General features: G+C 32.3%; 1 protein-coding gene across 1 annotated transcript in view; it reads right to left on the reverse strand.

Annotated features, from left to right (window-relative positions):
* The window catches only part of LOC106671036 (zinc finger protein 134-like), a 148187-nt gene extending 125606 nt beyond the window's left edge, over positions 1-22581 (reverse strand). The window contains exon 1 of the mRNA XM_024224582.1: positions 22490-22581. The gene's annotated coding sequence lies outside the window, so the exon portion shown is untranslated. The remainder of the gene's footprint in view (positions 1-22489) is intronic.
* Positions 22582-26765: the final 4184 nt, after the last annotated feature.

Here is a 26765-nt window from a genome sequence, read left to right on the forward strand (position 1 = left end):
ACCTTAATGAAATTATGCGAATGTTCCAACTTTATCTGTCTAAAGTTGATCCCAATTTAAGTACGTGCTTGTCAGATCGGATCTCCGATAACATTCCTTTATTTATAAAAACGGTCGGATCTTTTAAATTCAAACGGGCGGTAAGCTTATTAACGAAATGATAAAAGATCACTTCACCAGCCTCTTCGTCGTGGGATTAGTGGCGGATCCCAGTTTCAAAGTGATTTAAGTAGTTATTTATTTAGAAGAATATATAATAAATAATTCTTGAGTAATATTTATAAGCGAGCATTTGTGACCTTTTGTCAGATTATTGCTCCACTTTATATCAGAGTGAATGTACAGTAAAAAAAATTCGGGTAAAAATTTTTAGTTTATTAATTTATAATAATCCAGTTTTAAATTTAAAAAATGTTCTAAACAGAAACGCTACAAGGAAAGGTTTGGCTGATCACTTAAGCATTCCAACCCACCCTATTTCTGATAGAATTCTTTCAAAAAATAAATCGCCGACATGTCGAATCATTTCGCTAAATTGGCAGTTCAAGAAAACGATAATTAATTATTGAATATTGCACTCGAACCAGTCAATTTTTGCCAATGAATGTATAAAAAAAGGTAAAACACGCCACTAGTTACAACTGTTTCACAAAAAATTATGAATAATTGTCCAACTCATCAAACATTTACGTTTTATTATTGTTTCTTTTTCTCTAAGCGAACATTTTATTGTAGAATAAATGTATAATTAAATTCTAGTTAATAATATGATTTCACACAAAAAACAAGTGAAGATGGGAAATGAACTCCGAAACGACCCTAAAAAATTTAGGTAAGCATAACATATCGTTATTACTGAATAAACCTAATTAATAGTAATTGTAATTTATTAAGTAACATAAAATTTTAGTTTAACAACTTGTCAAATGAGAAAAATTGAAATTATTTGGTTTTGCCATAAATACTTGAACACAGAAAAAGTGTGACAGTCAAAGCATCATAATAAAACTTAATTAAAAAATCTGTACAAACCCACCAACTATTTCTGTCAAAATTCCTGCAAAAGTCTAGTTGCAATATTACAGCAGCTCAACGGAGAACTATTAAATTTGAATTCAAAGCGTGTTTGAAGAAAAAAGTACAATTGCACGATTTATAATAAATAAAGGATATATTTTATCGGCAATTTTTAGTTAGATAAAAGTGACGCATCTGGGAAAGGTGAAACTAAATAAAGATCAATCATTTATCCAAGAATTTTTTCGAAACATCTATTTATTTTGAAAGAAGTGTGGATCTGTGGTAAATTAATAAGAAAAAATAAGTGTATTTGGTTTTGAACTAATAAAACAATAATAATTATCATTGTTCATCATAAATCATTGTCAATCATAATATTGTTAATAATATTTTTTTTAAATTTATATATGAATATAATGAATTATGATTTAGCATGTGTATAAAAAACTCCTGGCTTATGGTGAATGCCATGCCAGTTTTTGGTCACATTAGAAAAATTTATTTCTTACTGTACATTATAATTAAATGCAACGTAGATAACCTGAAACGAAAGTTAAAAAAAAGATTAGTCCTCAAATTCATGAATTAAGCATTAAGCAGAAATATTAAACGTAAGTACATTCTTTGCACATCATAAGCTACTATTTTGTTAATGCTTGTTACTAAAGACAATTATAAATAATTGATGATTTTAATATTAAAATTCATAAAATTTTGACGAAAATCTCAAAAAGGACCAAAGAACAAAACTTATAAAATAAAAATATAAAAGATGTGAAAATATTGTGGATAGAAAATTGCAATGTGGATTTCGTATTTTTCGTAAAAGAATAAAACGTAGTGCTCAAATTTAATTTAAATGTGCAATATAACTAATTTTTTGATCAATAATTAACTTTAAAAACAAGGTACGAATAATGGCAACATAATAAATGAGATTGAGAAAGAAAAAGAAATGGAAAATATTCTGACAGTTCAGATAGAATTCACTAATCTAAATAAAACATTTCTGAATCAAGTGATGAAATTTGGAATTATTTTACACTAGTCGGAATCTTTTAAGAGATAATTCACTAACATAAAACACTTACCATTGGCTTTTGCACAAAAAATTACCAACTTTTGAAATGCATATTTTCTCAGATTTTAAGTCACAGACCTACACTAGGTTTCATTTACTAGAAAATTTTACTCTGAACAAGTTCGGTTTTTTAAATGTTTTCTTAGCTTCAGTTATTCATCAGTAAATTCAAAAATCCTGGAACATTCAATTTCTGCACTTTTTACGAAAACTTCAAATTGAGCTGTAGAGCCAGGAAATCGATAGGGAATTTTAATAAGTTTTCAATTGTGCACCTTCCACTTTGCCCATTTCTCAACCGTTTTCGAGTTATCCTCGATATTTTGGCAAAAACGTGGTTTTTACGTGCTCATGGAAAAAAACTGATCACTCACTCAAGGCAAAGTGGAAGGTGACCAATTGAATGTCAGATGCTAGGAAAATATTTTAAAAAAGCCATCTTATTCAGCGTAAAATTTTCTAAAAAATGAAACCTATCGCAAGTCTGTAACTTATAAGACTGAAAAAATAAGCATATCCAATTTTGGCCATTTTTTCGTGCAAAAGGTGGTCGGGGTTTTTTTTTGGGGGGGGGAGTGTATTTTAAGAAACGTCAAAAGTGCAAAAATGATTTTGGTGATAGGTACGTTTCTAAAAATAATGGCTTTTAGTACCCTAAAATAAGTATTTTAAAATCAAATTATTATGTCTATGGTTTAACGAAGGTCGTGTTTAATTTTTTTAGAGTGTAAGTCTTTATCTTAATTTGTGTTTTAAGTGTTTTGCAGTAATCTTTGTTAAGTATTTTCAGTCCTGTGATTTGAGAGTTTTCTAAAAATAGCTTTTTAATAGTAAAAACACTCGGAAGAGACAAATTGCACTTAATGGCTGGAATTATGTCAATTTGGGCTTGGAATTTTCAAATTGTGATCATAATACCGGGTCTGCATCAAGGACTGGATGCGGACTTGGTGGGTAAAAAAGTCCACTTCGGATACTGATAAAAGGTTCCATTTCAGTAAGGTTGACGAACTTTTGAACTGTCTCTGAAGATCTCCCCCACTTTGACAGGACTAAATCAACGCACGCCGCTCCACCCACTGAGATCTTTTCGGACCGACTTGCTCCTGTCGTTTTGATCCTGGGAAATCAACCTAAACGACCGTTTCGAACATTCCAAATTCAACGAGCTTCCTTTTAACCGCATTTCTTTTGTGAATGTGAACGCGGAACAAACACGCCAAAAATAAATTTCCCACCAAAAACAGAATCATTCTGAAATTATCAAACCGCACAAGAAGGAACAGGTAGTAATCACTCATATATAAAGAAAGTTGTTCATTTAAGCATAATAATGATTATATTCATCATGATAATTCATTGCACACTCCCATATCGTAGCTGTTTAAAAAAGTCATGAATCAGCTTAATAGTTTTCAATTAAGCTTGCTGTTTACCTCGTTAGAAATTTCGTTAAGTGGATTGTAAAACGACTAAACTAATTTTCTTGAGCAATTTAAAGTGCATTCGCGTTTTTCACAGTCATAAATTTGCTGAAAATTTTTCCGAGTCAATTATTTATTCCAAGGAATATTAATAATTAGAATTCGTACTCTAAAATTGAATTCAATTATATTCAGATTTGTACTTTGTAATCTTTAATAAATAAAAAGTATTATTAGAATTCTTTTACTATTTATTCAACTATAAAAAAAAAATATATATATATATATATGTATACTCCCAAAAATTTATAATTTATTCATGAAATAACCAAAAAGAGAAGAAATCATTGAACGAATTTGGTATGTGATAAGTAATGGTAATCGCCATTTCCATTTAAGGAGTCTATAAAACAACAGTCAGTGATCGTTGATTCGTTGATTGTCAGTTGATCGTAGTCGATCGTGCTTCGGTCTGCTTATTACCGACGTTTTAACTTCATTGAGTCTCAATGTTTTTCAATGTCCAGAATTCACTTCACTGTTCGGTAAGTTTCCAAAATCAAAATTATCCGTTTTTCTATTATCATTAATAAATTTAAGATTAATTAAAATAAATAAAGAGATAGAAGAGAGTGGGCAAGAGAGAGGAGAAAAGATTATTTGACAAGAGATTTATCTACGCACAGTTAAGGAGGACCATTCTACCACTTAACGCCTGGAGAGAGAGAGAGAGAGGTGTGTGTGTGTGTGTGTATGAGAGAGATAGAGAGAATAAGAGAGTAGAAAGGAGGGAGGGTGGGAGGGTGGAATGGAGGGAGGGAGGGAGAGATAGATAGATAGATAGAGAGAAAGAGAGTGAGAGAGAGAGAGAAAGAGAGAGAGAGAGAGAGAGTGAGAGAGAGAGAGAGAGAGAGAGAGTATGTTTTTATATGTCGTACATAATTTTTCATTATCTATGTTCATGTTTCTGTTTAGTTAGTTGTAACTCTATCATATTTTGGTATCATTTATATTTTTGTTTATAACTTTGTTTTTAATGATTTCTGAAGGAAGATAAGAAAACACAATGAACTGTTAGATATTTATAAGAAACTTTTATTAACAGTTCATTGTGTTTTCTTATAAATCTAACGGTTCACAAATCAAATAAATAAATGGATGTATACCCAGTATTTTATGTGAGTGTTGCATTATAGGTAAAAAAGAGGTAATGCATTCAGTATCTCTATTTGAAAATATGCAAGGGAAGAGATTATAAATAACAACAAAATGAACAGCATTTTAAAAAATTTAATGTATTAATCGTTGGGTATCGTCAGCAGATGGGCGGGTGGATTTTTTTAGTTTTTTTTAGTTATTACAAATACAATAAATAATAAATATTAATTTCATACTCCCACACGTAATCTTGAGATGTTCCTTTTTAGTTTGCCGTGTGCTATTTGTGTTTATGCAGGCCCCCGTTCCACATTTGCAAGATTTGAATGCCGTTTTTGGTTTGTAACCTTCGGAAGCGTTGAAATAATGCGCGGAAAGTGGGACATATTTCGTGTCGGGTCTGGTTATCAAACGGGTCGTGACTTTTGCAAGATGAGTGTTCCGACGTCATGAAAGTGTTTCACAGTTTATTGTTTTTATCAGGAATAAGTTTTTATAATGAGGCCAACCTCGTGGTTGAACTGCATAAATGAGAGAGCCCTTGCGCGGGTTACTCAAGAGGACTTTATTAATCAATATGGAAGCCTGGAAACAGGAAATATATCCAGTCAATAAAAGCCTCGAAGAAAAAAAGGAGTTCGATTTGTCTCCGGCCGGTATTCGACACGCAAATAGATGGCTCAATTTCTTAGATGAGGGGATTAAAAGAGAGAAAGAAAATATGACGGATTTTTGACCGAGGAATTGCGGTAAATGTCCTTGGTGAAAAAGAATTATGAGATATTAAAGGGGCCCCTTACAAAGATCTAGACGAGGGAGGTATTGCAGATAAGCCCAAACTGGATCGTATTTCTTTTGACGATTTGCTCCTGATTGTGTATCGCGTTGTAACGGTTTCTCGCAAACACCCACAGCCTCCCAACAAATCACCCGGCATTCTAGCTTAACTTACATTTAAAGAACGAACATAGTTCCTTTCGAAATGCTAAGTCTAGAAATCCCTTGAAATTGTACATTCGAGATCCCATTACAGAATCCCTAAGGGAAAGCATTTTTTCCTCAAACCTCATTAATCGGAGACACGTACATTTTTTCATTCAGAAGCTGGTAAGGATTCCGCTGAGTTTTCTTAATTGCTGGCGTAAAAAGTGTTCCATTAAAAGTCCAGTTATTACTAAGAATGCGCTGACACAAACGCTCTGTACCCATAAAACACGACGTCCCTTGAATAGCCGATTTGTCTTTTTCACATTCACACAACCGAGTCGAAATCCTTTTTCATTAGCGACACGCTAAGCCGATTCGTCGGTTATTATTCAAATGCGGAATCTTTGTCACCTCGAGGTCAGAGTCCCTGACACATGACACAAGAGGACCTTAAGATTAAAACTACTGAGCAATAAAAGTTAAATTGAAATTCATTTGTCATTCGGCGTTTACGAATTATGTGTGACTTTTGAAGACCTTGAGGGTAAAAAAATAAAAGCTTCAAATTATCACGAAATCACATTTGTACGACTTATTCATACACATTCTGAATCGTAATATGCTTATTTTTCTACGGATCATGCTGGTTGGACATGAAAAATCTATGGCAGGTTGTGCAGTTTAAGTTTATAACAAGTGCTATACTACAGTTACTACAAGTACTACTACTACAATTGTCAAGTTTTTTTAAAAAGAAAAAAGAATTAGGAAAAGAATAAGAAGAAAGAGAAAATTTTGTCCTTGTTATTATGTTCATTAAACAAGTTTCGTTTCTTTAATTTTTCGTTCTATTTTTCTTCCTTCTTTTCTTAAGTACAATTTAATATTTTTTGATATTAGAATAAATGACTCCTTCTGAGACACTGTACCGTTAATAGGCCAAAATTGTTGGACAGAGGCAAGATGCAATAAAAAACCTTTGCAACATTATTTTAATATATAGTCAGCACGTTAAATCTTAAGTTCCTATCTTGTTATATCGGATTTGCACTGGTCGAACTTCAGAAACACTCCTAGAGGGTTTAATCGTTCAAGATGAATTTGGATTAAAAACAGGGCAAATGCATTATGCGCAAAGCACTGATTGATTCCATATGGTCAGTGGCTTAATGAACCTTCTTGCATCTTATCTCGTCTCCGTCCCACTCAAGTCCGTGTCTTCGGTGAGTTCCTACAACGAACAACTGGTCTGATTAAGCGTTCAATATCCCGGATTAGGCCACCCCAAGAAAATGCCATGGAACTGGTTTGTGACCTGGGCCCGTACTCCTGCCACTATGGACAAATTGAAAATTAAATGAACAACGGTCGGACAGTGTTTATGGTGGCCGGCCGTTTTATTTTCTTCTTTGAATTCTGTTTAGCTCAACAAATTAGACGCCCTGTGGGCACAAAACGCGATTTGTTGATCAATATTATAAAAATAGAAGTAAGTGATTAAAATGACTTTGGGAGAAGGGAAAGTGAACTAAAGTTACTTATTTAAACTTTCTATCTTAAAATAAAAAATTAATACAGTGTCACCTTACAGTGTCAAAAAAAAGTCCTTCTTACGGTTTGTACTAATATAAATTCAAAATTCATACTTACTTTATATTGTATTACATATTATTATAGTTTATAACGCGATTATACTATGATTGAGGCATCAATTACGACTAGCAAGAAATGAAAATAGAAGACAAATATTTTTCAAAAGTCACTCTTTGCTCATGTTTATAATCTATTGATAATTCCCGAAAAACTATTTTCTCATTTCGGACAAGTTTTGAGTCTGTGGTCATTAAGTGTATCTCGAGTACAATTTATTAAAACAACAGTTGACAAATTGAAGGCAATGAAACGTTTTTTAAACCACAAAAATAGACAACAGGTTTTTTCTCAAAAAGGACCTTTCAAAGGCTAATGGTAAAATGAGTCTCACAACCTCCTAACAAATGGAACCTAAATGAACCTGTATTCAGAGTACTGTGGGTATATTAAAATATATTATTTGCTATACAAAATATTCATGGTTAATTTTAATCATCTTTCAACTAATAAACAGAAAAATTTCATTCTTTATTTATCAAATTTGTTGAAAACACGATGTGTACTTAAAAAACAAAGGTGCCTAATAACATAAAATAAGGTGCCATAATCCTCAGAAGAAATATAATTATTTCACATTAAATGTGAACATAATTACGTTCATTTTATCAATTATACAAAAATTACAACAATGTTTATTTACAAATCATTAAGTTTAAAGGCAAGTTATTGTAAGCCGTTGTAAGTTATAATGTATAATATTGTCAGCTAAAATATAAAAATTGATCCTACGCTTTTAATAACAGTATATATTACTAAATATACATAGTAATAACTATAAGATTTCAAACTAAATTTCTGTTGTTGGTATTTCACAGAACAGGAATTTATTATCCAACTGACAGATTATACAAACTGTCTGCCCCTTACAACCAAAATATTTTAATTTGATTAAAATCCTTACAATTAGTTCCGTGTGATAATCGTCAATTTGGCCAAAAATTTTCTTGGAATTAGCAAGTAAATAAAATCACCCAATCCGCGAAAATTGCCAATGGCAGATGCAAACTCCTTTGAGGGAACAATTGGGACCATATCCAAAGATGCCCCTACGGTTGTACGCAGCAGTTTTAAGAGGATATCTTATGGATCATTGGTTTGGTGGATGAAGACATTACACCTGAGTTCGATCAGGATCCTCAGTACTGCTCAGAGACTACTAGAGTACCTATGCATTGTGATATACCATCTAACAATCTACCACCACTACATATCTTTATCTGTGGGAAGCTAGAGCCACGAACAAAGAGGAGGCTCCAGTAAGGTTCTAGCATCAAAAAGAGCTATGAAACTTCAGGAGAAACTATAAGAACGAGTGTAGGTCGGTACAGGATATCTATCAAAATTACTAAACCTAGGACTATGTCTTGGGCAACATACCACTGTCTTTAAGGACTGTAGTTATTTAACACTGTGCCAGAGACTTCAAAAGGTTGGGTATTACCAGTGAAAGAATAGCCATTCATCTACTCAGACAGTCGGGAATAAAGGTAACTCACTGTTAGTAATGTTCAGAGCTGTTTGGGATTGATCAAGGCCTTGTCAGGCATTGGAAACAACTTACTCTTGTGTGGACACGAGGTAGGGCATCTATAAATTGACCAAGAAAAATTTGAGCAAGATAACTTATAACATCCAGAGCCCTTTTGCGGCATAACAAATTGGTTCAATGCGATTATGTTCCAGGACAGAGGCATGCAAAAAATTTCATTAAAGAATCATCGCAGAAACAGCGGCAAAACTACTAAACTTAGGACGTGTAGGGACTTGAATAATATCTATTAGAACTCCTTGCTGGACACATCAGACTCCGGAGAAATATTAACTCAAAGCAGCAGAAACAGGCATGTGGAAATATTGGCGAGAAGGTTGATGCGGCTGAAATTCCGACTCCTGGAAAAGGAAAACAAAGGCTTAAAGGTGTGATACGTGAGCCGTTCACAAAAAAAAGCTTTAAGCTTAACGAACAATGCTAGATAATAATGGGGATTGCACCAAAGAATAATATATGTTATATATATATATATACACTCCTATTTTGCCCTATCATGAAAAAACCACGTACTTACAGGAATTTCAAATATTCCTTTTAGCTTGGTAGGTTCAATTAAGAGATTTTCTCTACCGAGATCAATTTATAGCTCATGTTCAACCCCAGTGCACAACGTACAACACAATGCATTCATGTTATTTGACAGCTTGAAGCTGTTACAGGTCTAAATGGAAAAAGAGAGCAAACCAAAACTACATATAAAAACGGCAAGTAATTGGGATTAATATTAAAATGTTAAAAAGTGAAGTTAAATTATCGTAACTTTTTAAAAATTATTATTGTTATTTAATATTATTTAAAGTATTTCTAAGTAATGAAGCAGTTTAAAAGTTGTTGTGTTTATTCCACGAAAGTTACTTGTATGCACTAGTTATAATTTATTTCTGTTTTATTATTATGACCGTTGTGTCCAATCTTTCTCTTTTTAATAAGAGCTTCGTTATTCATGCAAAAAAGGCATTATAATAGCATGAATATTTGCACAACGGTAAGATTGTACATGTACACTGAAATATTTATCTGTTATATATAATATATTACAAAGTTGTTGATATTTTGAACAAAATTCTAACCACTCGCGAGTTAAAGGACGACTGCTTGGATTCTTTAAGGATAAATATTCCAGAAGGCATTAAGGATCTTGACACGTTATTCTGTGAATATACAGTGTAAAAGCGAAAACAGGTCTGTCCAGGAAGAAAGAACATCTAAAGATCTGTTATCAGGAATGCAGTGTGAATAGATAATGTTTTGCACAAAAAAATGTAAGTCATGGTGAACAGGTTTTCTGATAGTGAGGATTTTTCTACGGTCGATACTTTTTTCTTTTATCTTTTTGCCCCTTAAAAATCAAAAAGATGTATTCTATGTTTTCACTTCAGAAGGTATACGGATGATTTTCGCCTGGTCTGGGGGGGATAAGTTTTTTTTTACTAAGGGTCCATCATCGGGATAAGTCGTCCCGGGATCTTCGCCGCAAGGGATTTGGGATCGAAATGAGTAATTAATTTCTTACGTGCCTTTACTTTTCGCCTCTAATCTTGACATTTGGGTTTAAGACGGTTACGCGGTTTGTTTGATTTACTTTTTACTATACCCCCGGGCGGGCGGGGTTAAAGGTCCATTTGGGAATTAATTCAGAATTTTTTACCATGCCGTGACCATGGGCGAATTATTTTTTTTTTCTTTGCTTCTTTATAACCCGACTAGAATATTATCTCTTAATTGGATTATACTCGGAATTAAATTTGTTCGTGCCAGAACCTAATTCCTTTCTTTTTATAATCAAATATTAAATTACAACAAATCAAAATTAATTGAATTAATTGAAAGTAACGCCAAATTGTTTTATGTTGTAACTTATATACTTAAAAGTGAGGAAAAGTTTATATATATATTTTTTGTTGATAAATAATGATTTCAATTAAAAATCGAAATAATTTATGACGTTTTGTAACATGCTTGATCAAAAAAATGAAGACCTAAATAACGGTTACTTTTGTTTGAAAAATTGAATAATATATTAATCAATACATTAATATGAATTAATAATATATTAATTGTAAGAAAGGGCAATATGCCTTAAATCTACGAGCATTATAAATAAAGCATTTCAATTCTCTCTCTCTCTCTCTCTCTCTCTCTCTCTCTCTCTCTCTCTCTTTCTCTCTCTCGCTCTAAGATAAAATATAAATAGTTATTGTTGTGTTCATCGTATGCGAAAAGGAAAAGCATTTGTTTCTCAATTTTGTATCAACAGTAAAGTTCAGTTTTTATGTACCCGTTGTTTATTATGCTATTTAAAACGGTGACTCGTCTTCGGAACGACTGTTGGGTAACTAAACCGCGGGTCAAGGGTGACTGCCTAAAACTGAGAACGTTTTTATCGGTTAACAGTACGCAGGAGGGTCACTGTCATCATGTTGACCAGAACGCCAATTTTCCACTTAAACTACGAGGAAATTCAATAAAAGGAGACGGTGCTGGTGCCACATGCCTTTTCAAAATATTTATTTCGTCTAATTTTTTTATGCGATTTAAGGTTATGACTATTTCTTTTTTCGTCCTCACCGGGGAAATCATCCGAACAGCTTGACTTCCATTTTAGTTTGTGTGGAGATATTATTTAGTGACGCCTTTCCTTCACATCTTTCACGCTATAATGCAGGTGATTTCATGGGTGCTTCGTACACGTCCAGGAGGAAAAATTCTGGTTGATCTTTTTCAAAATACAAACTGTGACGAAAAGGACGTAAATTGGAATTACCGCCTATTCTATAATGACTAAATCCACCGGTAGATGTGGTATCGGAAATAAATCTCGGCATGGAATGTCCAACATCTTTTATTCAAAACTTGGAAACGTTTAGATCGCCATCTTAATGGATCGCACTTGAATAACAACATCAAACCCCGGACGTGTTCTCGTCACAATTGAATATGCATGTCGGGTCGGGAAAATCAAGGGTTTTGCGGTGTTGGCTCTGAGGCGAAGGACGTGTTTGTCAGGGCTGAACGTAAATCCTTTTCGACACTGCCATCGCCCTCATTTCAAGATATAGCTAGGTTCCGCAGCATTTACGAACATGCCATGCTGGCTATAAATTATCTCGTAGCCAGTCCAAACCGACCGATTCCGCATGATTGTTTTTTTTTATGCTTGGTCTGTTTACAAATTAACATCTTTCCATCTCATCCGTTTACACCTTGGGGCCGTATCAAGGTACATCAACATAATGTGCATACGTATTGAATAAATATTATAATGAAATTCCCGCCTGCCAGTGCGCAATACTTCTTTATGGTATTTATATTTAGACCGATTTAGAATACATTTGCATCTCTATGGTAAATTCTTTCATCCGGTTTGTCTCCCTTGTCACTTGCATTTCTTTCCGTTCTTTTGCATTCCAACTAGTACCGACGAAACAGTTCACATTTTACTTAATTTCTCACTAACAAATAATTATCAATATCTTAACTTGTAATCAAATGGTTCTTTTTGTTTAACTGTCTACAATTTGGATTTCATATATTTTGGTTAAGTGATTCAGAAAGGTTTTATTCGATTTAGCAATATCGCACAAATAATTACACACATTTTTGAGTTGTCGTTCTGAATAAAATTTAAGTTATGTAAGTTAAAATAGTTGCATTTCACTACATGATATGGATAATTATAAATCATAAATTAAATTAAATCATAAACTGAACTTAAAACTAGGATAATTTCAGAAAGCCAAGGTAACTTTAAAGAGCAAATGAACTGGAAAGCCGTTTAGAAATATGCAAGCACGTCAAACAAGAAAATAAAATGGATCACAATCATAAAATATAATACAATATGATATATAAAGGTCACATCGATATTGACGCTATGACCGAGATAAAATGACCTACGGAGTGTATAATTGCCTGTTCGTGGTTCAATAAGTTCCTTAAACGTATCCGCCAAATATTTTCGTACATTTCTCTCTTTTCTATGTACAATTGCTAGGATAAACTCGTGGTTAGCCTTATCATGAAACAACCACTCACTTACGGGAATTTCAAATATCCTTTTTAGCTTGGTAGGTTCAATTAGAAAATTTTCTCTGTCGAGATCAATTTATTCCTCATGTTCAACCTCGGTACACAACATCAAAAGAAACCTGCATTCCCCATGAAGCATTTACAGGTCTAAATGTAATAATGGAGCAAACCGCATAAAAGCAGCAGATATTTGTGATTAATAATTAAAGTTATTGTAACTTTTTTAAATTATTATTATTATTATTTAATCATCTTTAAAGCATTTCTAAATAATGAATTATTTTAAAAGCTGTTGTGTTTATTCCACGAACGTTATTTTTACGCACTGGATATAATTTATTTATATTATATTGTGTATGAGATACACTGACAAATCGTTAGACATTTTCGAGAAAATGGGTCCTGCCATAGAAGACCCGGTTCTGGCGCCCTAAGGTAACCACAGGATGACCGTTTTTTGACTTTGAGGATTTTGCGAACCCGGCGCCTAACTGTTGTTCAAGCGATTCATCCAGGAAGTTCGAGGTGTCTAAATTTCTGAATACACTGCTCGAGGAATATTAAATCAGTATGGACTGATGGCTTTTCGCCCCGTAAGAGGACTAGAATTGACCAGAACACAAAGAGTTGCACGGCTCGAGAACAGAGCCGCTGGTCTTTGCACGATTGGTCTGCTGTACTTTTTACAGATGAATGTACGTTTCCAGATGGGCGAAAAAGAGTGTGGATAAGGCGAAATGAAATGTAGGAAGCCTAATAAGGTAATTTTTCCCAGTTGTTAGAGGAGGGTCTTTGACGGCCACTCCCTTTGTAGATGAAATTTTGGAACATCATGCTTTGCCTACCCCCGATGAACTCAGCGACAATACTATTCGAATGAATGATAATACCTGTCACCTGTCGCTTGCATAGTACAAACATACCTTTAACAGCATAACATCATGATCTTAGCCTGGCCAGCCCATTCTTCAGACTTGAACCCCATCGAACATTTATGGGATAACCTCAAAATACGAATAAAAGTAATAAGAGTATTCCTGATACACGCCACGATCTTTAAATGACTTTTTCTGAATGGGCTAACCTCCAGCAAAGAGACATTTCCAAACTGGTAGAAAGTATGCCTAGGCGTCTTCCAGATGTAACTAAGGCACGAAGAGGAAATACGCGATTTTGAAATGTTAATTAAAAATAAAAGGTAAAAACGGAAACTGATTAATACATAAAAATTTACAAATCATGTTATGTTACAAGTGGATGGAATTTGTTGCCTGTCAGTGAATATTATATTTATTCCACTATCATACAAATGATCATAAAGATTTTTGAATTGTCGTTTTGAATAAAATTTAAGTTATATAAGATTAATACTTTTAAGGAATTAGTGTTCTTTCATAGTTTATTTTCCAATTTGTAGCTCTGTTATGGAATTATTTACATGGGTTTTTATTTATAATAAAATGATAACATGTTGGAATTGAAAAACTCGAAATGCTGGCCCCATTTTATCATCTTTTGTTTCGATTTGGCCCAGTAATCATGAAACTGTTTTACTGCATCTGATCTAATCGCCACGAAGTAAATTAACCGTCTCAAGCCGACTCTATATTAGTCCACCTTTTCTGTTATTAGAAAAATAAAAAACAGTATACACCAGATTGGTATTTTAACCATTTCAACCGACAGTTAAAAACCTTTACGTTTAATAATACTCGGAGAGAATGAACTCGTCTGCAGGCCGGAAACAAAATGAAGCGTAAAAGGGCAAAAATACGATCTGTTCATTACGGTTTGACGGACTGACAGGTAAAGAAGATCTTAACGGAACTTCTCACGCAACCGACATTCTCGCTTGCAAAAAAGCCGTCTGTGGGCGCGCCTGACACGCTTTTATCCACCCATAGCCGAACTCCTTACCTCACCGAGTTGGGCTTTCAAAATCAAATCATAAAATGGGTAATTGTAGTTGATGAACGGTCCAATAATGTCTCGTTTTAAAAAACGCTTAAGGGAACCTAAGTTGGAAATCTTGAGACTTCGAGAAAAAACTGCACCATAAAGTCAAGATTAAGAATAAACATTTGTAAGACTAGAAAAACCTGTATGTTTAGGGATAATGCATAAATTTATGATATCAAGGAAAAATAATTATTAAAAAACTACACCAGCAAGTCCTGAACGTGAAATGCTCCCAAGTATGAAATTAAATGAACAATTATGTAGAATGGACACAACTAATGACCATTATGAACATGTTATGCGGTTGATCACCGTTTAATATCCATGAATTGTAATAGCCGGTTCGATAGCCTACGAGCGTAATTCTCCGCTCAGAGAATAAATAAAAGTTATTATAAAAAAATAACTACTTAATTGCGATTAAAAGCATAAATTTACAAGGACAAACAAATTAACAGGGCTATTATGTCAAGCGCGAGGCGAAACAGATTTCCTGATGATCATGATTAACTCGTCAACCGTACGATTATGTTTGTTTTTGTCCAAACACGTTTCGCCTCGTTCACGCAATCGACAAATGTCGATGGCGAATTTATTTGGTATCTCGTTCGATAAGTTTTAGCGAGGAAGGATTGCAAAAAGTAAAGAGGACAACCAAGAAATGGTATAAAAATGGCCCAAACAGTTTACGCTATGTACAATCTTATCATTATTACTATTAATTTTAGACGAAGATCAGCTTCCACAAATCATTAAAAAATAAAGTAATGCTATTTTATGATTTAAATTCTGAAATTACTTAAATCTACATATGTCTAAGTTCAGAAGACTTGTGTTATTCAGGGCTTACAAGTTACCAAATAACATTCTGCTTATATTTGTTTTATTAATTCTGCATTTGTTTTATTATAACATAAAATTTATCCTTATATGTATTTCTAAATAATTTATTTTAATTAATTCTTAGTTCTTGTTAACAGCAAAGGTCAGCATCCTTTTTCTAAAACATAATGAAGAAATTTATATTACGAATTTATTTGTCATTACTTTCAATTCATAAGAACTCCCAGAAAGGATCAGGAAGAACAAGAAACGTCATAAGAATGGTAAACCAGTGTCAGAATTACATGTATAGAGCCTCGTCTTTGTTTATTTTAGATAAAGAAAAAGTGGTTAAATGCTGTTTAAAGGGGCTTTTTACATTGAAAACATTTTTTGTAATACTAGGACAAAAAATATTAGGCCCATGCTGAGCGTTCTTGCCAATGGACCTTAGAATGAAAAATCTTTTAGCTATTTTAAGTCATGTTTTAAATTTATCTGCCTTTGTCGTCCATGCATTTCAAGGTATCGATTTGTTATTTTCCAAAGGATAAGACAATAAAAAAAGCAGGAACGTAATAATTAAATTAGACTAGAAAACTTAAAAGCTTTTCTCTTTAATGTAATAAAAACACTTTTTTACGAACATTTTACTTTGAAAGAATTTTAAAGCTCTTAAATATAATATTTTATACCAAACAAAAATAGACATTTTTTTGAAAATTATATCATCATACATTTATTAAATTGTTATTGTTATTTTTTTTCAATTTTTTTATAATTTATTTTTATCATATTGTGTATTCTATTTCACAGACGGAGACAACCAATATTCGGTTGATAATAATAAATAATAAAGATAAAAAAATAGATATTTTTGGGTTATTATGGAAAACATGAATAATTTCCATAGCGACATAGCAAATAAGGTTTAAAAAATTTATCAACCATTTAACACGAATTTTGATCACATTACTAAAATAGATATTTTTGAACTGGATTTACTTGGGGACAATTTTTTTCGCGGATGTTTTTGGTTCTTAACTCCTCTGAATATTTTCCAAATTAAATGTTTATACAACTGCTGGAAAGCAGGATATTTCTTATAAAGAAGTTTGGGGTGTAGAAAAGGGCTAATAACTTTCTTTCTTGTAAAACAAATATTTTAAACTAACTTTCTAAGTCACTCGGTCTCTACGTCAAAATTTATTTGGCAGCTAGTCATGCATGGGTATCGTTGATATTAAATAAATAATGTGTGTTTAAGTGACGTAGCAAAAACACATATATTTTTAGCAAAGTTGATATTAGTTTTTTTGTATCTTCGAAAATTCTTTAATTAAAATTTTTTGGAAAATCAAAAAATCAATTTTCAGATGACAAATGTTATTTTGGAAAATACATGTGTTTAGGACCTTATAACATAATGACACAAACTACGCGCCCCTTAATAAAACATTTGAGATTTTTTTTAAAATTTCATTTTTGTATTTCTCATACTTACAATAACGTAATATTTTTTAATCTATTATGACCAAAAACAATTCATTACCTAAAGTTCGTACCTTCTTTATAGTTCCAAGTTCAGTAAAGTAGGTGTTCTTTTGCAGTAACAATTTATTTTAAATTGCCCTATACAATTCTGCTTACAACTGGCATTATATAGGTTTTATTAAGTAAGTTTTTTTGTAGTTCGTGTTTTATGGTTAAAATCAACAAGCTCTTTCTCAAAAAATAGCTGAGAGATTTACTTTGAGATTACATTATATTCGTAAAACTGTAAAATATTAATAGGATATGCATAAAAATTGCCAAATTTTTACAATAAGTTAAACCTGATCGTACTTTATGCAGTTATGCTGTTTGATGATATGATTTTGAAAAAACTGATAACACTTCCGTCTATTTTGCTTTAAGTTCAACGGACTTGGAGTATTTTGTGCTTTTAGGATTTTAATTCACATCTTGCCTGAAATAAATTTACTTATTTCGTTTTAAAATTGATTTCTATTGTGACTGAGTTACGTATTTATTTTTTTTAACGGTTAAGGTCAACACTAAGCTATGTCTCAAGAACATAATTGACATATAGGTTATTTAAATAATATCCGCAAATTTCCTTATTATTTGCAATTGTTTCTTTTTTCTTATTATTGCGTCGGGAAAAAATCTGTCAGAATTGTTATATTCTTAATCGCATTTGGGAAATATAAAGAATAAATGAATGATTTTGTAAAAAGCAGTTGAGAAGGAAAAACTCTCTTGGATAAAACGTGCAATCATGTTCTTTCATTTTACTACACATATGTACTACTAAGAATTCATTTTATAGGATTATAACCCTATATAATACTTCTAAATGGAATAATTAACCAAGATGTTTGGGTCTATGGAAATTTAAGTTTTCAGTTTTAATCGACAAGAAAGTTGATGTTTTGTTGATAAGGTTGATATTAAATTTACATAAATTATGTTTTGTACAGTCATTTTTCTTTTAGATTTCATGTGTGAAAGTTTGTTTTAATGACTGTTTCATGGCTATGTTTGATTTCAAGCCATAAAATATTCTCATCTTTGTCATTAGAGTTTTACAATAAATGATTTGCGCAATAGTTCGTTAATAATTCCAAGCAATGAATCACTGTCCTTTGCGGAAGGATTGTTGGACATTTTTGACATTTTTCTTCCTTGTGAAAGCGTACGAAATTGAATTGTATTTGTGTGCTTGCAATGGAAAAAACGGGACAAAAATATTCCGTACATATCTCAATAAAAATTCAATTTTTTACATGGAGCCCAGCCAGTGAATTCGACCGAAACGTTTTTCCATTCTACCAAATAATTTAAAACTTTGAATAACTATTAATACATAATAACAATAATGGAAAACTTTTATTATAATGAGGCCACATTGCTCTTACATTGTCAACAAATAAATAAAAAATGTTAATTACATTTTATTGTCCCCATAAATTCTTTGTTGGCATATTCTTTTACAGGAAACTTTGGCTGGTCACTTATGTGCTCTTTAATTAGTTTTAGGAACCTATTTATTATCACAGTTGAGCATATTATATCATTTAATCCCCAGGACCCCTGTGCTGTTTCTTTTCTAAAAAATGGAACTTTTATATAATCCTTATTTCTAATATTACAATCTATTATTTCATTTTTTTGGCTGAATAATTGTAAATTTTCTTAAACAAGTTTCAAAAAACAAAAAATGTAAATTCTTTACACGTTTTGAACAACGTTGGTCAGTGTTCCGTCGTTAACTTTTACTTGTTCATTATTATCAAATGCAGAGTTTCAAATTGTCTGTTGACTGCGAATGGTAATGACAAACGTTTTATTAACTAGTACTTCATTAATAAAATAATTAAATATTTTATTAATAACAATAAAACAGCAGTAACGAGTAGCATGATCCGTTCAGATTGGAGCAGCCATTAAACGAGTTGTGCTCAAACTCAGACTGAACGAAATGCAAATTAGGTCTATATTGACTCTGAAACTGGAAAATTATATGGTTTAAAAATGCTTTCAAATTAAATTAAAAAAATTACTTTTATCAAATTATGTATGCCAAATTTGAAAATTATTTACCAAGGAAGTATGCTGATGAATGATGACAAATGTCCCTAATCAAAGTTTTGATTTATAAACATTTCATACTAAATTTAAGTTCACTAATTTCGTGGTCCGCTTGACCAATTAATTTATTACAATTATCGGGGATTCGAATCCCGCTCGTGCCATTGACTTTTTCATCTCAACTAAAATCCTTAATTAATTGTACTAAATTTAAGGTTCAATAAAACAATACATTAATTTACAAGTCTATTGGACTAAAATTTGTTTAATTTTACAATAACTATAATCATTCGAAACTTCGTTAACATTTGTGTTGATGTCCTAATATACACATAAAAAATTCATTAGCGTAGGATATCAAGGCCGAATCCATTTTGGGAATAATCTGGATTTATTCATTTTTGCGGTCATTTTGACAAACTAATGTGCTGTGTGTGATTTTGTTTTGAAAATTTCTTTTTCTGGGATCATACTTTCTTCTTTCAGTTCCAGAAGAGAGTAAAAATAGCTCCTTAAAAGTTTTATACAAAATTTATTAGAGGTATTGTGAAAAAAACTATTAAATTATATAAGTAAGGATAGAATATAAGTAATAGGTAAATGAAAGGAATTAATAAAGCCACTTCATGACTAGAGAACCTCAAATGAAGTTACAAATGAGTGATAATAAAAAGAGTAGAAACAATAATGAATTATTATGAACCACGGACTAGAGAAAACAGTATAAAAAAGTATGCAATGTTCTATTACTGAGATACGGTTACATTTTAGTTGAATATCTAACCCTCGGCCGGTCGCGTCTTTTATTATTACACCAACTTTCACATGTAGCTTGTTGTCGTCTAAATTAATTTTTTGATTGTCCCTAACATAAAACCCCAAAAGAAATCAAAGATAATATCAGAAAGGGGGCAAACAAATAAAAAGTTATAATTGAAAAGTTACATGAGCCAGTTGTACAAAGTGGAACCAAAAAGAAAATTCACCTATTGGACAATGTACTGTGAAAAAAGTAAAGATTATAAAGACGATCAGAATAGGGTTAAAAACAAAGTCATCCCCTCAAGGAAAATGACATCATCTGAATAGAAATAGAAGGGCGGTAAACGCGACCATCCGATGGTTAAAATGATATTTTTCAAAATTTCATCTCACCTCTAATATATTTTACTTAGGCTTTATTTATATTTAATACTGGTTACCTAAGCATGTTTAAATGGTGGCAAGATTTTATCTATTATTATTATTATTATTAAAAAGGCAGTTTTATTGTTTAAAATTTACCAACTTTTTGCGTACAAAATAAGGGTAAAATAGTGTAAACTAGTGAAGTAATTACTAATTGTGTATAGAAAAATTAGTATTTTTTAGTGATAACCTTTTGACGTACAAAGAAGGTAGAACGGTTCAAATCACGGCATACTTAAGAAAAACAGGTTTTCATAAACCTGTACAATAACTACTATAATTATTTAGCTTTAAACCGTTTTAAAAGAAACTAGTTTAAAACAAACATTTTTGAATGAGATCAATGACCATGACCGCTAATAAAATAATGAGTTTTTTTATGAATCAACGAGTTCATATACAATAAATATTAGCATTGTTATTATTATATAAATAGTTATTAAAAGTATTTCTTTTCAAGCAACGACTTTTATTATACTGTTATTGTTGTCTTGATGATTTCATGATGTTTATTTTGTTTATTATTTTCAACCGCTACACAGGTTCTTTCGTTAAATTACATTTATAATTATTATTAGATGAATTTAAAATCTATGAACTCTTCGTCAAAAGGTTGGGTACAAACGATAGGATGTTCCATGATTTAGACCGTCATGGTAGTTCAAATCGTGCCTTTTTATCTATCTAAAGTGACCTTTTACTATTTACTAATCGGAACTATTCCATAATATTATTTGTTATTCACTCCTAAAATTTTAAAAAATAATAGATAAAATTTGTAAATTTTTGAAGTTATCGAATTTGATTGATAAGGATCAGGATTCCATGAACAAGAAAGGGATAAATGTGGGAATGCCTCGTACTAATTATAACTATCCATTGATGTTAATTTGTATGAAATTTTCATTTGAATTTTCAAAAATTTGACTTCGATTTGAAATGTTTTTCAGTATAAATGTACATAAATATTATAATATTATTATGTTTTTGATATTATCTCCTGGTTTTGATACAATATATGGGAATTTTGCGAGGGCAAGGTTTTTGGTTTAATTGTAGATCTATATTCTTGTACAATAAAATGTATTATTATTATTATTAGACCTTTAAAAAAGTTACAATTGATTAAGTTTGTAAAACCCTTACTTTATATTATTTTATTATCATGCTTATTAAAAATAGTTTAACTTCAAATCTAAGCCTTATTAATTTATTCGATTTCAGGTGTTTTATGACTTGGCTTTGTTCATAATTGCACATAAGTCGATAGATAGATAGTTAGTCATAATTTTATTGATAAATTTGAGAATAATTAACTAACAAATAATTGACAAAAGCATTATAGTGTGGATAGAAAATCCGTCTGCTGAAGGTTGTTGCCAAAATAATTACTCGTCTTTATAATAACTGACTTTTTTTCATAATGGCAATATTGCTATTACTATTTTCTGCTCTCAATAAAAGAAAATTCCTTAAGCAATCATGACTACGCGATTGGCCAATTTGTTTTTCACTCATGGGTAGGGGTGGATTTTTTCAATTCTCGCACACGTGGTTATGCTTGTTCTGTAATAATTATTAAATTTTTGAAAACGATAAAATTAGTAAAGTATTTGTTATATTTTCAGTTCAATTAAAATCATAGTATGTTGATTGTATCACATAGTGAAGGTGTGAATTTGATTTTTGAAGGGTATATTTTTTTTAAAATCTGTCGCTTATAACCTTATACAATTTTATAATGTATTGTTTTTTATTTATACTATTAATTTTTGTAAATTCATTACAATTCTTGGAAGAAAATACTTTTTCCTCCTATATGTTCCATGTTAAAAATGGTAATTTTTATTTAAGATAGATATATATAAAACTGCTGAACTATTAATAAAATAGTTACATTTCTTGGTGTTGATTTGCAAAAAAAGATGAGGAGGATTCGGACAAATTGAAAAATTCGTAACGACATACGTTGGATCCAATCTCGCGACCCTAGGATCAGGGATTCCCACAGTTTCGGGTTATCGGGAGTAGAGAATTTCTGCCGGTTCTTTGTTTTATTTGTTGTGATTAAACTTTTCTTACTTGACGTGCGTGTCGACGTATGTTGTGCGTGGGTCTCCTCTCGGTGGCCACAACACTACTAAACCTCCGAGAAGAGTCGGCGGCCTCCCACTTCGCTGCCCCTCTCGGTCTAGACCAATCTCGGGTCACGGGTATCCCCTCGACCGGGGTGTTTCCATCGCTTCCAGCATTTCACCTGGAGCAAGTCCTTTTGGGAATGAGTGCCGTTTTTTTAATGGGACGTTAAAATCGTCAAATTGGACTGGAAGCTGGAGTCAAATCTGCCAAAGGACTTTCTAGCGGGTTTCATCAGCTCTTTGCACATTTGAAAGATATTCCATAAAATTTTAGAAAACGAAATAGCGTTGAATAGCCGTCCCCTTTTCTCCCTTTCTTACAATCGTGTGGAAGTCAATCGGTGTCTTAATTTAATTGTGACACATTAGTTCTTTGTGAAATTTTGCTATCAACGGAAATATTGGTTGTTAATATTCGTTTTTTTTTTACAAGTCTGATTTTTGGTCAATACGTGTTTAAAGATCAATATAAAAAGGATAATTTATTAGCCAAAAAGTGTTGGATTCAACCGTTTGGTATCTCAGAAGTCTTGATAAATGGATCGTCGAGTAACAAAAGCCAAAGATAGCCTACCGAGTTCATGAAATGACCCTCGCAGAAATTTATGGGGGGGGGATTTTTGAATCACGGAAGGAACAGGATTGGAATATCAATTGACCTGACGTGAACCTACTGATTCATAAAACGTCTTCATTTGCGGAATCGAACTCGATTTACGTATCATATTACACTGTCCAATTCGTTTGTAGTTTGTAACAACCGCGAATCGATCGACAGGTCATCAAACAAAACCTGTTTTAAATAGGTTTGGCCTCTGCTCATTGCAAGACATGTTTCGGCGTAAGTCGTCATCCTTAGAAGCCGATTTAATGCCAAATCGTCGAACCAGCTGTCTTATAAAATATAATGAGGATAAACAACATGAATGATTTTAACATCATCATTTTTCGGTTAGTGAGAACCAATTTTTTCTTCACATCAAAAAAATCAAGCCTCAAATATCTCTCTTTAATAAATTCTTTTCTTTTTCGAGCGAGTAAATCTTATATATCTTGTTTATAGTATAAACACTTTCTTACATAACAGATTATTATTTATTTTAATTGATTTTAAAAAATTAACATAAAGAGGTATCAATGAAAACTGTAAAAATGAGTTATTTTGATTTAAAACTTTTATATTTGTTTTACTTTCGGATAAATAAACCTGTATGATAAATTTTCATGTGTGAGCAATTGTAGTTATAATTAACTTTGATGAGTGTGTGTGTGTGTGTGTGTGTTGCGTATGTGTGTTAACATCCAGGGCGCAGCAATAATGAAAGAAATTATTTATAGATTATAAATAATGCCCAGCAAAATATGTATTAGAATATTACGTGCAGGTTGTTTAAAAAAACACGACCATATTTTTTCAATCAATCCAGGTCCATAAAAAATGACGTAATTTTACATGTATGATTTGTTCGTATGCATATATTATGGAATTTTAGCATCGTTGAAAGAAAATATGTTTTAAAAATCAGTTTACACTAATATTTACATCAATATATGCCATTATTTTATTCTAAAAGGCTTGTTAAATTACTAAGAATTTAATATTTACCATTTATGATAAGTACTTAACTTGGATCTAGTAAATAAACTGGCAATTGTACAACCTCGATGGTTTGGAATGCAACTTAATTATTTGAAGTTACAAATTTTCACGTTAAGTTAATTAATGACTAGAAAGGAGAAGAATTCATGAGGAAATCAGATACACTGACACTGTTACAGATGGCTCCCAAACAAATGAGGGAACAGGATCAAGCGTTTTCTGTAAAAGCCCAAAATATAAACAATCATACTCATTAGGGAAGTACACCTCGGGCTTTCAAGCTGAAATACATATCCACGCTTGTGCTCTATAAAATTCTAATAGAAGTTACACCGACAAAAAAATCCGCATAAGATTGGATAACAAAGCAGTTATTAAACATACCGATGTAAAAAAATCAGTTCAAAATTAGTCAGTGAATGCATCAAAAATCTCCAACACCTGAGGAAACAGCAACCTTATGATATCATAGGAACCAGAACACAAGGGAATTTTGAGTAACGGAAAGGCAAGCAGGTTGGCGAAGTGCGGATCTGAAAGACCATACATAGGCCCTGAACCTCCTGTTATTCCTTGGGATAACAATAACAAATATAGAATCCTACACCACAGAATGGATCCAAAAGAGACAAAATAAGAATGGATAAGGCCTAAAGGTGTTAGACCAAGTAAGCTTACGCTAAAAAACCGTCACTAAGACTGGCAAACTCAGTGCTTAGGTAGGGCTAACTAAACTCAGATTTGTATTGTGACTACACTGGTCACTGGCATCTGATAAGACATCTACATAACGTGGGTATATTCAATTTCAATTACCCTATTTGCAAGGTATGCAATGAGGTGGAATCTACGAATTTGAAGCAACCGCTCAATGGAGACATAACCTGTGATACAAGGAAAACCCACGGAAACGAATTGTTGCAATGAAATAGCCCTCGTGAGGAGAAGGATCGAGTCGATTGCTCTAAACTAAGGAACTAAGGAAATACAATATAATAAACCAGAAGACTGCAGTACTTGGGGAAGAAAATACCCCCACGTACAAGTACCCCCTCATTATCAACATCGTCATCATTTTTTGACACCCAGCTTTCGTTCTATTAAGAACGTAAAGCCTCCAGTCTCAAAAGGTTTTTAGCTAGAATGTCTTCGATTTGTTGCCGTCTACACTACTATGAGATTGAATCCGTACCACGGAAAGGTTCGCACCGGATTTCTTGGTCTAATTGTAGTACCTTATATTGAAGAAATAGTATTTTATTTGTTCAGTGATTAAACCAGGGAGCGCGGTGGACAGTGTAATAGTGTGTTGTGTCTCGTAGAACCCGTGGTCGTGGGTTCAATTCCCAATGTAGCTCTGGCCTTTTTTTCAAGCCCCCCTCCTTTTCCAAAAAACCTATTACCGAACAATTAATGAAAATTAGCTCTGGCTAATATAGAAAAAAAATTTTCTCTGTGCGTACAATCGTATTCTTTATTTGCATTTCTTTTGCGTATTCTAGAGCCTATAATATTGTAAGTTCCAGTAAATATATTGAAAAATTGTCTGACATTCAAAACATTGATCTAAACCTATGCTTACCATCATAGAAAGCATATCCAACTCTATTATTAGTAACGGTAAATACAACATTTACTATGCACGTCATAGCACCCTTTTGGGAACCTTTTAATAAGCCCAACAAAGAAGGTTAGCAATTATTTCTGTTTATTTGGCATATTTATTGAATAATTTAACCTCTTCGTCTTACAAAATTGGTCATGTAATCCGGTTGATACTCAGCAATGGGATTGAATTTCTGTATTCTTGTGCCATTTTCGTAAATTTTCCAGCTACCAGGGGCATCGATTTTTTTTCCTAATATTTTTTAGTTAACTTGAGAACGGTTAAGCGAAAATTTGATCAATAAAATAGGCTTTTTCGACATTATGTTATGCAGAAACCCTCCAGACAGAAGGGTTTGCCGTAAATTAAGAAAAGGTTCGTCAGATAACGCCATCCACTGGGGTTTTAGGCAAAACTAGACATGATCGAACCGTCTTTTTTATTACTATATATAATATGCCATACATATATATTCTTTCCAATTATGATTCAGGTGCTTTTCCATAGAAAATAAAGCCAAAATCGAGAACAGATCTTATATCTACTCTATAAAACATTATTCATCAATTCAGGAATTCTGGAGAGTATTCATAAATCGACAATGACAGAGAATTAGGAGAGTGAGTTTATACATTATTTAATTTATATTTCAAATTTGTGCTGGTTGAAAAATCCCGCGAGATATATTAAAAAGCAGGAAAAAGTGAAATTATATTCGGAAATAAGCTTGAATGTTCCGTTGGAAAAATATTTGAATATATATTAACCCTGGGAGAAATCAGACTCCAAGACGAAGCCCTACCCGCAAGTTTTTAAATCGACTGGGAAAAAATCACTTTGAAGACTTTTAATTTATAAAAGAATAAACAACCTATCTGCTGAGTGTAACGCTGTATTAACAAGATAGTTTCTACCCCGCGGGGGGTCCGTGAACCAATTGACTCGATCTCCAAGACCATGGCTTTATTTGGGCCCAGGACCTCTTCAGCACTCACGAGTCTCCTATCACGCACG

Source organism: Cimex lectularius, unplaced genomic scaffold (assembly GCF_000648675.2).
Source record: "Cimex lectularius strain Harlan isolate CLEC.00 unplaced genomic scaffold, Clec_2.1 scaffold46, whole genome shotgun sequence".
Lineage (NCBI taxonomy): Eukaryota > Metazoa > Arthropoda > Insecta > Hemiptera > Cimicidae > Cimex > Cimex lectularius.